The sequence below is a fragment of the Capricornis sumatraensis genome, chromosome 16 (genome assembly GCF_032405125.1).
Source record: "Capricornis sumatraensis isolate serow.1 chromosome 16, serow.2, whole genome shotgun sequence".
In the NCBI taxonomy this organism is placed as follows: Eukaryota; Metazoa; Chordata; class Mammalia; order Artiodactyla; family Bovidae; genus Capricornis; species Capricornis sumatraensis.
The window spans coordinates 60,315,020-60,330,837 of record NC_091084.1 but is presented as its reverse complement, the minus strand read 5'-3'; the positions used below and the strand labels follow the sequence as shown (position 1 = coordinate 60,330,837).

The 15,818-nt window shown below is 37.2% G+C and overlaps 1 pseudogene; it reads left to right on the top strand.

The window, feature by feature from the left end:
• The first annotated feature begins 299 nt into the window (after nt 1-299).
• LOC138092219 (glyceraldehyde-3-phosphate dehydrogenase-like) lies at nt 300-1,149 on the top strand (annotated as a pseudogene).
• Nucleotides 1,150-15,818: the final 14,669 nt, after the last annotated feature.

Here is a 15,818-nt window from a genome sequence, read left to right as displayed (position 1 = left end):
GGTTCTTATTTTGTTTTTAAAAAAGACAGAGATAGCTGCATACAAACTTTAAAGCCTGACATGGATCTTAAGCACAGTTTCATAATTATTAAGGAAATGGGGATCTTTGTTCTTCCTTCTTTGACAGATAGCTGAATCTTCTTGTGTGATACTAGCCACATCCCTGAGACATAGTCATGAAGGTCAGAGTAAATGGATTTGGCTATACTGGGTGCCTGGTCATCAGGACGCCTTTAATTCTGACCAAATGGATATTGTCTCATCAGTGATCCCTTCACTGACCCAGCTACACGGTCTACATGCTCCAATATGATTCCATAGCAAGTTATACCACAGTCAAGGCTGAGAATGGGAAGCTTGTGATCAATGGAAGATTCATCTCCTTCTTCCAAGAGCAAGATAGGGTACTTGGAAGCACCCACATCAAATGAGGTGATGCTGGTGCTAAATATGTTGTAGAAACCACTGATGTCTTCATTAACTTGGAGAAGGCTGGGACTCACTGAAAGTATGGAGCCCAAGGGTCGTCATCATCCCTGTTCCTTCTGCCACTGTCCACATGTTTGGGCATAGATCATGAGAATTATGACCATAACCTCAATATCGTCAATATTGTCAGCAATGCCTGCTCTACCACCAGCTGCTTGGCCCCTCTGACCAAGGTCACCCAGGATGACTTTGGCAACTCATGATGCCTGCAACTCAAGGCCACTGTCTATGTCATCACTGCCACACAGAAAGTCTCAGATGGCTCCTCTGGAAAGCTGTGGCATGCTGGCTGTGGGGCTTCCCAGAAGACCATCATCCCTGCTTCTACGGGCACTGCTAAGACTATGAACAAGGTCACCCCTTGAGCTAAACTGGAAACTCACTGGCTGGCATGGCATCCCATGTCTCAGCTCCAATGTGTCATGGATCTGACCTACAGTTTGGAGAAAGCTGCCAAGTATGATGACATCAAGAAGGAAGGTGGTGAAGCAGGCAACAGAAGGTCCCCTAAAGGGCATCCTGGATGACACAGAGGAACAGGCTGACTCCTGTAATTTTAACATTGATACATCCTCTTTCACCTTTGATGCTGGGGCTGGGATCACCCTCAGTGACTGCTCTGTGAAGCACAGTTGCTGCTATGACAATGAGTTTGGCTAGAGCAAAAGGGTGGTAGGCTTTATGGTCCATGTGCTTTCCAAGGAATAAGAGCTCCCTGAACCACAAGCCTCAGTGAAAACAAGAGAAGGAAAAAAGAGGTCCTCAGCTGTTGAGGAGCCTTTGCCCTAGCTCAATCCCCCAACACACTGAGAATCATCCATCTTCAAAAGTTTCCATGCCAGATTTCCTGAAGAAAAGGGAGCCCATTAGGGAGCCCCACCTGGTCATGTATCATCAATAAAGAAAAACGTACATAGTCAAAAAGGAAAAAAAAGAAAGAAATGCTTTGCAAACATTTAGAAATGGACGTGGAGATCAGCAGGAACTAGGAAAAGTTTACAAAGGGTGAGTCAGATCAGTCTAGCTTCATTCCCCTTTGGACAAAAATTCTAAAAAAGTGGCTTATGTTTATCTGGATTAAGCAAGGCATTTGGCAGTCATAACAGAAACATAACCTCGATAATCATACAAGGAAATAGACTTATGAGTGTCTAAAAACCATATCAAAGAGCCTAGTTACTTGACTGACTAAATCTTAGAGCACAATTTTCTATTGTTTTTCAAAGATCTCTTTATTTCCTTCTTTCTTTTTAAAAATAGCTATTGCATTTGAGTATCTACTATATGTTAGGCATTGTGATTATCCCTTGACATAAACTCTATACTCACAATAATCAAAGAGATAGATATTCTTCAAATTTTAACGTTACCTAAATTATAAGATTGGGTCCAAGGTCACCAGGCTAGAGTCAGGAAGTATAAGCTTTTCAAATATGCAAAGTACATGAAGCTGTAGAAAGAAAAAAAAAAAGATGGATTATAGACTCAGGCTCTAATAGAATCTAAACTCATTAGTGAAAAGTGAAAGTGAAAGTGAAGTTGCTCAGTCATGTCCAACTCTTTGCAACCCTGTGGACTGTAGCCTACCAGGCTTCTCTGTCCATGGGATTCTCCAGGCAAGAATACTGGAGCGGGTTACCATTTCCTTCTCCAGGGGATCTTCCTGACCCAGAGATCGAACCCAGGTCTCCCACATTGGAGGCAGATGCTTTAACCTCTGAGCCACCAGGGAAGCCCCAAACTCATTAGTACATTAGATTAAATATAAGATTCATAGATATTAATTTTTTTTAGCAAGCTTATTGTGAGTTGGTAGTGTTGACTTGGCTGCTGAGAGAATGAAAAGATTCTTAGTTCTTATTGTAGAATAAGACTATCTGAAGAAAGGGAAGTGGTATGATTTTTTTTTTTTTTACAGTATTTTCAGTTCCAAACTCTATACCTTAATATGGGATGCACGTATTAGGATTTTTTCCCTTTGTTAATTATAGAGACTCCATATGCAAGGAGGGAATTTTTTATTTATATAGCTGACAAGAGTTTTCAGTTAACCTATAAACCTGGAGAAAGAGCTGATAAAACCTTAACTTGAAGGATGGAAAATAGAGTCTCAGAGCCAGTTTCTCCTCTCTGCTTATCACTGCTCATTTTATATGTTGGTCTTATCCTCTGTTATTTCATATAGGCCTTCTCCACTGGCAGAGGACATTTCTATTAAGAGTCTCAGATTAGCTGTTCCAGTGAAAAGAGAAAGCTTCTTTTGGCCCAACAGCCTGATGACAGTCTCTGAGAAGAATTCTGTTTGGCCATGCTATAGCCATATAGAAACCTTTGTCCCAATCACTATTATCAGAGAGATGGGGTAATATGGTTGGCCATGATTTCATCCTATGATCACTTTCACGGCCAGTGGCAGTGCAGAGTACGGGGGAAAGCAGAATCTGTTACGAGAAGAGGATGAAGAGCTGGCTGAGCACATCACACTTGGTACATTAACCTTCAACATGTTCTGAAAGGAACAGGGAAAGGAAAGAGAATTGAAACTAATGAAGACGAGATGAAGAAATAGAGATAGTTATTCTTAAAAAAAAAAAAAAGGAAAGTTCAGAGAGACAAAAGGTTTGCTAAAAAAGGAAACATAAAGAATGTCTACATAGGTCAAGGGACAGACTCTAAACATCTTCATTGGAAGAAGTATTTCATTTTAGAGGTGATTTCAACTTTATGATATTTTAACTTGCAAAGACCCAGAGCTGACCAAGTTGTCTCTAGATGAAATAGAAGCCTTGCCATTTTCGTTTGAAGGTATAAGATGTTTTACCACTTGCCAGGGGAAGTTGCAGATGGGTTTATTAGGATCTGACAAATGGCTGGACTAAATTACTTTAAGTAAGAGAGAAACAATGGCTACACCTAGATTTTAAAGTCAAATATAAACATGAATCCAAGTTTTGGTACTTAGTATTTACATGTAATCTTCCCTCATAGCTCAGTCGGTAAAGAACCTGCCTGCAATTCAGACACCAGGGTTCAATCCCTGGGTCTGGAAGATCCCCTGGAGAAGGAAATGGCAACCCATTCTAGTAATTATTCTTGCCTGGAGAATCCCATGGACAAATGAACCTGGCAGGCTACAGTCCATGGGGTCGCAAGAGTCGGACACGACTTATTAATTAAACCACAACAGCCCATCTATGTGAACTTGGACAAACTGACTACTTTATTTGAGGCTCGGTTTTTTTTTAAAATCACACCACATGACATGCCAGACCTTAATTTGTGGATCAAACCCGTGCTGCCTGCAGTGGAAGCACAGAGTCTTAATTGCTGGACTGCTGGGGAAGTGCCTGGTCTCATTTTTGAAGTAGGATTATTATTCTTACCTTGCAGGACTACTGTAAGTGTTGGAGATAGTCTGTGGAAAATTTCTTGTTTGTTGATATATCTTAATAAATTATAGTTTATGTGTATAACTGAGATTCACTGACATCCTTGAAATATGGAAGCATGCAATATCCAGACCAAAATAAACCCTTATAGATACATAGATCACAGATATGTAAGTACCTATGGGTTTGGTATGGAAGAAGGATCAGGACTGGAAGGGTAACTGAGTGCAGATGGCAAGAACGCACCATGAAAATGTATCAAGCCTATCTGGCATTGGAATACACAGGAAAACATAGGAATTTATGGTCGCTTTCAGAAAATTTAGATTAGCACAGAAGGGTCTAAACATGTATTTCATGATGATTAAGTGAAATAATAAATAAAACTTGCTTAGAATAATTTCTAGTACCCAATTAGAGATCAAGAAAAGTTCATTATTGTTTCTACTAAAGCTTATCATATGCTTTCCTATTAGACTGTGAGCTTCTCAAGACACAAATTATGTCATAGTAATTTATTTCCCAAGATTTTAGTATAATGCATGGTGTTTTCTAGGCCCTTATATAAAAGATAGGGAAAAAAGGAATTGTGGTATCATGAACAAAAAACACATTGAGGGCACAAAATAAAAATTTTTTGACACAAATCAGTGTGTGCAATTATATCTACAAACTTGGAATAGAAGTGAAAGAAGTGAACTCTGATCAGTAATAGAAAAGGTGAAATAAGCATGGGAAAAACGAGGATCAAAAATGGTGAAGGATAGGGGATAAAACTGACAGGCAGAAGTATGGCATGTTCTAGATGCTGATATTTATGTAACTCGAATCAGAAATATATCAATAATTTCACAAAGATGTTCATTTTGCATATTCTATGTTTGTGTCTGATGCCTTCAGGATTTAAGTTTCTGTGATCAGTTTCAGTTTGATATGACATTTTCAAATTCATTGCACTTGCTTTCTAAACCAGGGCTCAACCTATCAGTTAGCAGGTACTTATGCCAGCTTGATTCCACTCAAATTACCTGTCTGGTCCCTGTAGATATTTAGTGTTTATCACTCTTGCTGCAAATAAGAGCTTCCCAATGTTTTCCACATCATGGCACACATAGAAAATGACAACACTTTATTTGTGGAGCCTTTGAACTAATGAAAGAAGCTCCTAAGTAATCACCGCCAGAGTTCCAGCTGCCTCAGGCCCTGCCCTACTGCCCTTAGGCTGGGGCAGGGGAACAGTATTTCAGCAGACCTATAACCAGCTAGGACTATTCATAAAATAGGTCACTCCAGTTGGGAGGCTCTGCTGTCAACTCTCCCTATAAAAAGATACAGAAGGTTTGATATATTTGTTTGTTTAATGTGTAGGGTAGATACCCTTCTAGGCACTGAGACGCAGCAGTGTACAGGACAGAATCCCTGCCCCCTACAAACTAGGTTGCTGCTGCTTCTAACTCACTTCAGTTGTGTCCAACTCTGTGTGACCCCATAGACGGCAGCCCACCAGGCTCCCCTGTCCCTGGGATTCTCCAGGCAAGAACACTGGAGTGGGTTGCCATTTCCTTCTCCAATGCATGAAAGTGAAAAGTGAAAGTGACATCGCTCAGTCGTGTCCGACTCAGCAATTCCATGGACTGCAGCCCACCAGGCTCCTCTGCCCATTGGATTTTCCAGGCAAGAGTACTGGAGTGGGTTGCCATTGCCTTCTCCGACGAACTAGGTTACAAATGGTTAAATGACCCAGTCAATTCTACAAGACTCAGGAAGCCAGGGCAAGAATCTGTATCCTCAGACACAACTCAGTTATTGCCAAGGGAAGAAATACTATGAGGTTTATACTATAAAATTAATTTGTCATTCCTTGATGAGGAAAGTGACTGCCAAGTTTTCTAACTTAAACTTTTGTCAAGGCACTTCCTTGGTGATCAATTGGCTCTGACTCCACACATCCAAGGCAGGGGGACCAGGTCCTACCCCTGGTCAGGGAACTAGATCCCACATGCCACAGCTAAAACATGCTCTGTGCTCCAACAATGATCAAAGATCCCACGTGCTGCAACTTAGACCCAGCACAGCCAAATAAATGAGTAAAATAAATTTTTAAAAAAGCTTGTCTATATGTCCCTATTAATTTGGAATATGAAAAAATTGTTCTCAGTTAAAGTTTACACTTGAAATTTTTATCAGTGAATATGCTCAAAGAAAGGAAAAAAGATTCTGGGGGTCAGGTTATCTCTGATACAGGCAAGATTATATTTTTCCTGTGGGATCTTCAATATCAAATATCTACTATCATGTTTTTGCATGGATAACACTCCTGCTTACCATGGGGTAGTAGAAGAGGGAGGTGATAGATTGTCACAAGCATTACCAGGTGAGAAAGGATCCTTCTATCACTAAGATGAGGCAAGCCTGGCAGAAAGCACATTTAAACTGTTTAAGAAAGTAAAATTTTAATGCACATGATTGCTAATTACAGAGGCATTTTCAGTTTTCATTAAAGTGGGTCCCTGAGGATCTCTACTTGGGAACACTGTTAAATGATTTATTCAAATCACTGTATATAATTGAAAATAATAATCTGACTGTCTTTATTCAATGATTCAAACTTTTCTTAATTTTTTATAATGAATGGTGATGAATGATAAAATTATATAATTTTTATGTATTGAAGGGTTTTTCATATACTTCTATGTGGGTCCATGCAGATGCCTGTCCATCCAGAAAGCAGTTAATTTCTAAATATAATAACAGAGGGGCAAATATAACCATTCTAACTGACCCTGGATTAGGTAGTTCATATTATTTCTATTATTTACACATTTTTATAAACGGTAGCAAGTCCCTTGCTAGAAAGGGTCAAAGGCATGAAATAGGACTCAAAGCCCTTAACCATTCCAGACTTTACAAAAATTTATAATTTACCTAAAAAATTGTCTCATTCTTCAACTTACTCTTCAAATATTTAATTGTGATTTTAGTATAATTATGTTAACTTAGGCTTCCAGTGTGTAGATTGGAATTTAATGTGTTATAAATACCTCCAGAAGCTAAGCATTTGGATTAGGTAATGATGCATATAATATGACTAATTAAGCACATTTTGGGTTTAATGCTGGATTAAAGTGTTAAACTGCACAGAAGAATAGAACATCAACCCTGTGAAAAATTCACAGTGATAAAAAGGAGTTGAAGGATGATCATTTGGGTTTTTCCGTAACCTTAAAATTAGGGCCCATCAGTTTTGAAACAAGGGTGAAGTCCTATCTGTTACATGCAAGGAGAACAGGCTGGTTGGTTTTTGAGCATTTTTCATGAGCCAAGACATGGTGTCAAGATCTCTATCAGAGACTCTCAAATTATACAGTGCCTCTCAGATCAGCGGGGGACCTTGTTACAAAGATTATGACCCAGAAAGTCTGGGGACTATGACACAACTTGACTTGGGCTGTGTACTCAAAGTTTTCCTCAATAAGTTCCCATGCAGGGCTGATGCTGATGGTCCTCAGACCATACTTGCAGCAGCAAGCATCTCCACACCATTTGGCAGCATCTTCATATTACATGTGAGTAGAGGTTGGCAAGAAGGCTGAGTGCTTTGAGCAGCATCTCTCAACTCTGCAGAATATCCAAACTCATAGTGGGATTGATTTTAAAAACCCCAGCTGTTTCTCTTATCCAGTACATTTTTCACATCCCTAGAAGTCAATAAGCTGAAAACAGAGATGACGAGGAAACTCCTTCCAGGGATTTTTAAATACAGTGAAGCTGATTCTTATTTTGGAGAAGAGTTTGAAATGCTTCTCATATCATTTCAATTAGTCTGTCCTTTCTACTTTGCTCTCATGAACATTTCTCCTGCTTCTAATGTGGTTGCTTCCTTGGAGCTGTGCCATTTAAGAAAATAAAAGCGAAAAAGAAATAATGACTTGAGAAAATTTGACTGAGGAAATTATGTTATTCTAAAAGCCATTTATAGAAGGCATAGAGCATGTGATTTATATTTAACATGACTTAATATTTCCTGACTCCATGGTGCAGTACAAGAGGGTGAAGTATCTGCTATGTTCCCTGCCTAGATTTTCAGTAGCTTTGAGGGTTGCCAAGGTAACGATAACTTTGGTTAGTATCGGAGTAAATAAGGACCCAAAAATCCCTGAAATTTCATTTTCTATGTTATCATGTCACTTGGAGTAATAGTAATACAGGCTTTCTCCTTCTGCACTCATCTTCCAACTAGCTTTTCCTACATTGCTGCATTTAATGATTAGCTTTTCGGGAAAGGACATTACAAACAAGAAGCTTCCAAAATCCTTTAATCTGTTGCAGCCAACAGGTGCAGGAAAGATAGCACTCTGCCCACAAAAGTGCTTCAGTAAATAAACAATGTGCTTTGACTGTGAAGTTGAGGTAGCGACATATCATAGGAAACAGAAGGGGGAAATGTAGGACCTGACTGCTGAGTATCATGCTCCAGGGTGAACACATAAAATTAGGCAAGTAAAATTACAGATCAATAAAAGCTAATTACTTCACTGTTTCTTATATAATGCAACAGGCAATCAGATGCCTTAAAATTCAGTGCAATATGTATAATCCCTTAGATAGGTGAACTATGTTTTTTCTGAGATTTGGTTTGATTTGATTAAGCTTGAGTTTCATATTTACAGCTCTCAAACATCCCTCCTGACAATGCATTGGGTCTGAGAAATACCATCCTGCTACACAGAAGGAACATAGAGAAGTTCTTTAACTGTTGTACCAGATTTATCAAATGAGTATATTAATCTTCCCTCCATTAAAAATTAATCTTATAACAAAAATTTTAAAGAACATAGAAGTACTCAAACCCACCTAGATTGCCCAAACACACTATTTTGATTTCTATTTGTTTTCCTTCCAAGCATTTTAATACCATTAAGATCTTACTGTTTACATAATGTTGAAACAGCCTTTTTATCTAAAAAATAAAATATTTTTTAGTGTTTGATCTCTTCTCAAACATGCTTCATGAAAAGTTATTTAACCATTTCCTTCGTTATTGGATATTCACATGATTTCAAAAATGTCCTTATTTTATTTTAAGGAAATATTGCATTGACTCATTGACTTTGCATCAAAGGTTAAAGGCTTTCCCCTTTATCATATTTTCTCTGCATATATTGCTAAAGTAGAATTACTAAGCTAACAGGAGTTATTTTAAAAAACAATTTTTAAAATTCCATGAGTTTTGATTAAACGCACCATCATGTGTAGCAAAGTCTTTTTTAATATAAGAAAATTGAAGCAGCTGAGAATAATTGTCAAGAGCACACAATTGGCATTCGAATCTATCTAAATTCAAGAGCGTATGAATGGAAAATTTTCAACTTTTCTTCCAGATCTTGCCACATAGATGGTATGACAAGAGTCTAGGACTCTAGGATCTATAACTATTGCAATATGGTCTATTAATTCCATTTTACAGAGGAAAAAATAAAAGTCAAAAAGAAAAAAGTTTAAACAAGTGGTGAAATCTCCTGTCTCCCAGGTCAGGTGCTATTTCCAACAGCCGGTGCTTCTGGCGTATGCATACAGACTTCAAATGTGGATTTTCTGATCTAACCTTCCACAAACTATTTTGAAAATGCATGCTTTATGTGATTTAGTATTTAAGTTCACTAAGCTTTGATGAGATAAATAGTGCTTTCCTCTTGTCATGATGTCATTACCCACTCAGTGTACTTTTTCTCCTTTATTTAGAAGGATGTCATGTACATTCAATTCTCTAAATCCTATAATAAATGCTTTTTTTAACCTCGTGTGTGCTCGACTTCAACCTTTTATCATAAAAGCCTGTTTGTTCACCTTCTGACAGCTCTCCACAGCTCATCACCCTGCCGGCTGCAGCTAAACCATACAATTGTGTGAATTTCAATATATAGAAAAAAGATGAAAGATGGAAAAAAATAATAGATAATGGATCTATGATAAGTCAAAGAATTAACAAAAGGGTCAAATTACCTGAAGTTCAAACTAGAAGACATCAAAGAGGGAAAGCCAAGTGCTAAAATAAGAGATAATAGAAGATGATTAGGGGAAAAATGATAATAAAAGAGAGATAATAGTTTGTAACTGGGAAAAGAAATTGTAAAGAACTAGAAATAAATGGGTGAGATAGAATTAAAGGTATAATAATGAGAACTGAAAAATAATAGTGGATGTAGTGAGGGATAAAGCTGTCATATTATCCGACGAAGATGGGGATCGAGGGAACTGTTCCTGTGGGAAGTTTCCAACGCCCTGGTCTAAGTTATTATATTCAGATGGGAGCAGAGTCTTGGGGACATAAAAGTCAAGTGGAGTAACACAAAAATTAGGTAATTATAATGGTGGCAAGCCAGTCCTGTGATTTAAAACAGCAGATTGTAAGAAAAATCTTTAGGCTTCTTTTTCCATAAAGAAAAAGCATTCCAGTCACAAATCTATATGATTTGTCTCTCAATTCATCTTATGCAAATGAGATATTGTGGGTCAAAAATATCTTCTTTGGAAGATGGGTCAAGTGTGTACACAGGTGTGAGCATCTTTCACTCAAAACATCTTTCCCAGAATTGTGTGCCCTAAGATTTTTGTTCATGTCTGCGTTCTTAACTATTCCCCTAATGCTACTACTCATGTGCTTTGTTATTTAAAAGTTTAATTTTGACTTGATATGATTGATCATTTGAGTGCATGGGTTTTACAGTACAATTATATTTACAAAATTACCAAAGTACTTATAACAAGCTATAAAAAAGCCTGAATTTGATTCCCTGTAAATCCCATAGGTATATAAGTTATTGCTGTTGCTTTATTTGAACATGGACTATTTCAAAATTAAAAAAGACTTACAAATACACTATTTTATTATGTGGCTTACTTTGCCGACTAAGGTCCATCTAGTCAAGGCTATGGTTTTCCCTGTGGTCATGTATGGATGTGAGAGTTGGACTGTGAAGAAGACTGAGTGCCGAAGAATTGATGCTTTTGAACTGTGGTGTTGGAGAAGACTCTTGAGGGTCCCTTGGACTGCAAGGAGATCCAACCAGTCCATCCTAAAGGAGATCAGCCCTGGGTGTTCTTTGGAAGGAATGATGCTAAAGCTGAAACTCCAGTACTTTGGCCACCTCATGCGAAGAGTTGACTCATTGGAAAAGACTCTGATGCTGGGAGGGATTGGGGGCAGGAGGAGAAGGGGACCACAGAGGATGAGATGGCTGGATGGCATTAATGACTCCATGGACGTGAGTCTGAGTGAACTCTGGGAGTTGGTGATGGACAGGGAGGCCTGACGTGCTGCGATTCATGCGGTCGCAAAGAGTCGGACACGACTGAGTGACTGAACTGAACTGAACTGAGAGGCTTACATAATCCATGCTGTGAAACCGATCCAGTTGGAATGTACAACTGCATTTGAGCAAGAAACCAATGCAGTATCCTGGAGGATACTATCTTAAACTATCCTTAAACTCTGTCCAGAATAGAATACATCCTTGGCTACAATATAATGTGCAAGTTGGGAATACAATACTATTATACTCTATAAATGAAGAGATGAATAAATGAGTTAATTAATTACCAAACGTTTTCACTCCTACTAAAACTAGACTCATTATATAACTGATACTGTCAATGACACTAAATTATTAAACTTCAGGAAAATCTCTGAGTGTTACACATAAGTCCCCACTATAGTCGACATGAGAAATATATTCATCAACCTGTTCTAATCTAAAAATCTGATCACAGTTCACAGTGCAAGGCCAAGTTCATTAATGCATTCATTGTTGACCATATGATATAGGTAGCATTGCATTTGGCTACAGAAGTAATATTATTCACAGAGTAACAATATCAACTTCATTTACCTAAATGGCCTGTAAGATCGATTTGATTTAATCATATAAATAAAACAGAAAATGCCAAACACAGTTGAAGTCAGTAAGACTTAAAAAAAATCAAGTTTATAAGAACAAGACAGTTTACCTACTAACACCAATAATATTGAATATTTATCTTTAAATGCTGGTCAGTTTAAGATAACTAATCCAAGATGTAACTACTGAAAATGAGGAAGCAAATTCTTTGTTAAAACTTCCAGCTGCTTTCCTGTTAGAAATAAATTAAAATTTAGTAATAAAACTGTTAGCTACAAAATATACAAATTATATAAAATCTTTAGATTATGAATAATTCTCATTTTAAAAGTATAAAGAAAAGTTACAGCACTGTTAAATATATAGGGTGATTTAAAATAGGACAAAGATGGCATTATAAATAAATGAATACAAAATAGACTTTTGAAGATAAATATCTGGAAAATATAAAGCTGGCTTATGCTTTGTTTTTTACTTTGTCTCTTTCTCTACATATAAAAAACTTAAATATACAAATAGTAAAATAAAATGGCATTTTTAAAATTTTCAAGCTGTGGAGACTTTTCTGAACAAGATAAAAATGCCCCAAGTCACAAACGAAACAGTGATAGATTTGACAGCGTGGATATTAAAAACCAAGCCAAATAAAATGACTCTGTATAGCCAAAGACATCAGAATCAGCTCTAAAATCCACTTTACAATTAATGGGAGCAGATGAGAAATACAGATTTAATACAGATATAGATGATATAGATATACACAGATGTATACAGATGTATATATGCATATATAATATATATATATATCAGACACACAGTTAATATTCATAATATAGAAGAGCCCTTAATAGCCACACATCCAAAGAGAAACACATTAAAGACTTTAAACAGAATATTTTAAGGAGAAATATAAATAAATGTCCAATACAAATTTTTAAAAGAAGTATCAGAATCACTGATAATCAGAAGTCACTCAAACAAAAAATTAAATCTATTAGACTGGTAATAACTAAACCAATTATAGTAACTACAGTTTAGGGAAGTACATGGAAAAATGGACATTTTCATATCCCTGTTGTCAATGTGTCAACTGCTAAAATATGCCTGGATAATAGTTTCCTAGTGTGTATCAAGATTTTGATCCAGAATTTCTACTTCTAAAAAATTCTCACTAGAAGATAGCTGATATATCATACAAAAATGCATGACAAGTATGTTTAATATTTATAAAACAAAAACTTGGACACAGCTAAATGCTGATCCATAAAAGAATGGTTGAATATAGTAATATTGGGAAACAACACCTTATGAAGACTTTTAAAAGGATGAATGATGCATATCCATGCTCATTTACACAGAAAAAGTCAGCAAAATGTTTCTGAATGAATAAAATAGATTGTTTCACAGCAATATTTATAATACTGTTTTTGCAGATAAGTATCTAGAAAGGCTATTTTTAAAATACATTTTACATTTTATATTGAGTGTTAGAGTTTGAGACATTTTGAAATTTTGTATACTTTAAATTTATACAAGAAAAAACAAAAAAAAATCTATTTTTGTTTTGTAAAATAATAAATTCAAACCCAATAATAGCACCCATACTCTGCGTGACAGTCAAAGAAGTGGAGATGGGAAGGGCAGGTCTTAGAACAATGAGAGAAGAATTGTTTTTTAAACTTCAAAATATTTAGTTGTCAAAGATTAACATATTAAAACTACTTCCAAGGAAGTAGAGTTGATTATTCTTAATAAATCAAAGAGAGAATGTTGAAATAAGATTGTCAAATTAAATATAAAACTGACTGATGCTCTATAGTCCTTAAAATAATAATCTTTGATATTACTTTTTCTATTGGACAGAATTCACCTGCATCCCTATCAAATGAAAGAAATTTGAAATTTATTAATGTGTAGCTTTATAGAACTTGGGTCCTGGTCATTAGTATACACTATACCCATACCTCTGCAGGAGACACTCAAACATGGTTCTGGCTCAGTCTCTGTGGGGTCCTTGGGTCCTGGTGTGCACAAGGTTTGTTTGAGCCCTCCGAGCATCTCTGGCAGGTATGCAGTTTGATTCTAAATATGATTTTGCCTCTCCTCTCTTGCTAGGGCGTCTCTTTTGCCCTTGGACATGGGGTATCTTTTTTTGGTGGGACCCAACATTCTGTCAATGATTGTTCAGCAGCAAGCTGTAATTTTGGAGTTCTCACACTCTATCTTCTGCTGCCTAATTTTAAGGGAGAGGAAAATAGACTTCTCTCTCCATGGAAGGAGTGTCAAAGAATTTGGATCCATCTTTAATTCACCACCACTGCTGCTGCTGTTAAGTCGCTTCAGTTGTGTCCGACTCTGTGCGACCCCATAGACGGCAGCCTACCAGGCTCCCCTATCCCTGGGATTCTCCAGGCAAGAACACTGGAGTGGGTTGCCATTTCCTTCTCCAATGCGTGAAAGTGAAAAGTGAAAGTGAAGTCGCTCAGTCGTGTCCGACTCTTAGCGACCCCATGGACTGCGGCCTACCAGGCTCCTTCGTCCATGGGATTTTCCAGGCAAGAGTACCGGAGTGGGGTGCCATTGCCTTCTCCGTAATTCACCACAGTACAGTTATTATTAATCTTTATGTAAACAAGATCAGCTAAGAAACAAAATAAATAGATTTATTAACAATGAAATAATTTAGTCTCTAAGCATTAGACACCATCTTCTTGTTCCAAACCAAACCTGATGACTAAAAAGCCATAGCTGAAGCGTGCTAATATTTCTCAGATGCTATTCTTTCATGGAATGCCATTTTAGAAATTATGTTCTAAATTTAAAAGGGGCTTGACTTAATTTTTCTCATAAAAAAAAGTGAATTGTTCAGGCTATATATTTATAATTTGCAATGTCCATTAATGTCTAATTATTTTCTCAATTCTTAGTTTGGCAGTGCTGTCAAAAATTATCACTTGGGTATTACAATGGTGGAAAGTACTTTATTCTGGTACACACTTGTCTTCAAAGCTACAGAGATCTGTGTTTAACTTTTAGTTTATTTATAAAGAGCTTATTCAGAGTCCCCACTACTGCATTCTTCAGAATGTATATCAAGAACCTCAAATGAATACACCGTCAAACACAAAGTTTGCCTGGCCTTGATCTGGGGTTCAGAGGACACTGGAGTCATATAGCTGAAGTGCCCTGGCCTAACGAGGATACCTCTATACTCAGGTGAGAGGAGTATGGGCTAAGGCCTTGCCTTTTCCTTTATGTGTAGCATGGTGAAGAAGATAAACATGTGGTATGAGGTCAGGATCAAGACAAGCAGGACTAGCAGTAGAATACTTGTGATCATCTCATATACAGTGGGATTTTCACAGGAGAGATTGAGGAGACCTCACAGAGTTAAGTGGCTAATATTCCTGGCTTTAGATGGAGAAAGGCAAAATGTAGATGGTATGGGCCAAGGAAGAAAGCTATCCTCTAATACAAGACCCTACTGCCATTTGTTGGAAAACCTGATAACTTATGAAGGCTGTGTGCCCTAAAGCAGATAACCACATTAAGATCAGAAGCTATGTGAATGAGGACACATTTGAACATTCCAAGGGTCAAGAAGAAAAAAAATCTGAGCTCCACACCCAATATGTGATATGTTTCTCCTTCCAAAGAAAGAGTCAAAACCCATTTTGAATACAGAAGTGCCTAATAGAGATAAGTCAGTAAGGGTTAAACAAGGCATATACAGATTTATGAAGTCAAGAATCTCTTCAATTCAAGACAATAGATATCCCTCTGGAGTGAGACTTATGGAGCTGGGAAAGACATTTTCCATACTGGGTAAGACGCCCAGGAGAATAAAGTCTGAAACAAAGATTAATTTTCATTTTTTAGAACTTTAGATTTATTCTGCCAGCTCATGTAGTTACCATTTGCGAAGTTCTTAATTGTTTTGTGCTAGCTTATAATAGATGGGGAAATGGTGGAAACAGTGTCAGACTTTATTTTTTTGGGCTCCAAAGTCACTGCAGATGGTGACTGTAGCCATGAAATTAAA